Source organism: Muscardinus avellanarius (assembly GCF_963383645.1).
Source record: "Muscardinus avellanarius genome assembly, chromosome: 10".
NCBI lineage: Eukaryota > Metazoa > Chordata > Mammalia > Rodentia > Gliridae > Muscardinus > Muscardinus avellanarius.
The window spans coordinates 67,063,220-67,065,135 of NC_137796.1; the positions used below are offsets into that span (position 1 = coordinate 67,063,220).

At 42.1% G+C, this 1,916-nt stretch overlaps 1 pseudogene across 1 annotated transcript; it reads right to left on the minus strand.

The window, feature by feature from the left end:
* Positions 1-286: 286 nt before the first annotated feature.
* On the minus strand, positions 287-1,625 carry LOC308268086 (kynurenine--oxoglutarate transaminase 3-like; annotated as a pseudogene). The gene is made up of 2 exons: positions 1,423-1,625; positions 287-1,344 (listed from the first exon to the last, which is right to left on the minus strand). The product of its transcript is annotated as a kynurenine--oxoglutarate transaminase 3-like (transcript).
* Positions 1,626-1,916: the final 291 nt, after the last annotated feature.

Sequence of the window (1,916 nt, forward strand, 5' to 3'; positions counted from 1 at the left end):
TGTAATGTGGAAACTAAGGCTCAGAGAGACTAAGCATCTCACTGTTTTTATCTACTATGCCAAGGTGGTTCTTATAAAGTGACAGCAGAAGGTGTTTTAATACACCACAGATGAAAAGTCAGATCTCCTGACTATTGTTGGGAATGGAGCTGACTTTGGAAAAACAATGGGAATATTTATTTACATTCATTTGTACTGAAATACTTGTTTTTCAACATACAACAGGGGGCAGCACTGAGTAACAATGCCAAGTGGGTCATCTGGTAGTTAATGTGTTCTGCACACATCAGGACTTGTGTGTACTCCATGCCTTGATGATTTCTCCAGCGGCATCCAGTGTGCTATCTTTTTTAATGAAGCAAAACCTCACAAACTTCTCGAATTGTGATTTTGTTTCTGAGTTACAGAATGCTGAAACAGGGATGGCTGACGGTTTCTTATTTTTAGTCATCCACTTCACAAATTTATAGTCATAAGGTTCATCGTTCTTCATATCAGAGAGGTCAGCGTCTAGTAAAGACACGTCAGCAATGATGAAGTATCCTCCATCAGGAACTATGGGTTTTAGGCCAACACTTTCAAGTAAACGCACCATCCGATCTCTTTTTACTTCTAATTCTCTTGGCAAAGAATTAAAGTAACACTCTGGGTCACCCATGCGCTTGATGTCAATCTAAAATACTTGAGCTAAGGCTTCCTGTAAAGGAGTTGCACATGTATAGATGCTGTTTTGTTGAACTGTCTGTAAATGTTTTATCAAATGATTGGGACCAATGGTCCAGCCAAGCTTCCAGCCAGTCACACTGAAAGTTTTTCCTGCACTTCCTACTGTTAATGTTCTCTCCCACATACCTGGAAAGTGGCTATTTTTGAATGCTTGTTTCCAGGTATACAAGCCACTCATAAACCTCATCACTGATGCACAGTGTGTCATATTTGATGCAAAGGTCAGCAATTACTTGGAGCTCTTCTCTGGTATACACCTTGCCGATGGGGTTATGAGGAGTGTTTAGTATAATGGCTTTCGTTTTAGAATTAAATTTACTTTCCAGTTCTTGAGGGTCTAATGTCCAGTCAGAGCTAGACTACTTTTTTCCATCAACAGATTTAGATCTTAGGGGAATGAAAACAGGTTTGGTTCCAGCCATTCGCACCATGGGCTCATAGCAGTCATAGAAAGGCACCATTATTATGACTTCATCTCCCTCATCAATTAATCCTTGAACAGCATTAAACAGAGACCCTTAAGCTCCTACTGTCACAAGGATTTCTTTATTTGGATCAATCTGATTTTGATATAACTTTCCATATAGGCAGGAGAGAGCTTTTACAAGTGATGGATGACCCAATTACTGGAGAGGTTATGCCACCCAATGAACTGAGGAGAGACGGCAGAAGCAAATTCACCAAAGACTCGCAAACCAAAAGCCCCGCGTATACTGGTTCAGGCCGTCAGTTAATGCAATCTTTGATAGTTTTTCTTTTACATAAGAAGGAGGGGAGATATCTGGAAGGCCCTGGCCTAGGTTCACAACAGAGGGATCTGCAGCCAGCTTGGTAAATTCAATCCATACATTACCACCAAGTCCTTCAATTCGTTTGGTATTTTTGAATTTCAGAGACATTTTCTGGCTGTAGCTGGTGCGAGTCCGGCCCGCGGGAGGGCCCTGAAGTACTAACTCTTAAAAGACACTTGATTCTTTTTTTGGGGAGGGGGGTCTGGGGATGGAACCTAGGGGCATTCGACCTCGGAGCTACACCCCCTGCTCTATTTTTTTTTTTTTTTTTGGTGGTACTGGGGATGGAACCCTTCTACCTCTGGGCTACACTCCCAGACCTATTTTATATTTTTTATTTGGAAGCAGGGTCTCTTAAGCCAGCGCGGCTGGCTTCGAACCTGCGCAATCCTCCTGTCT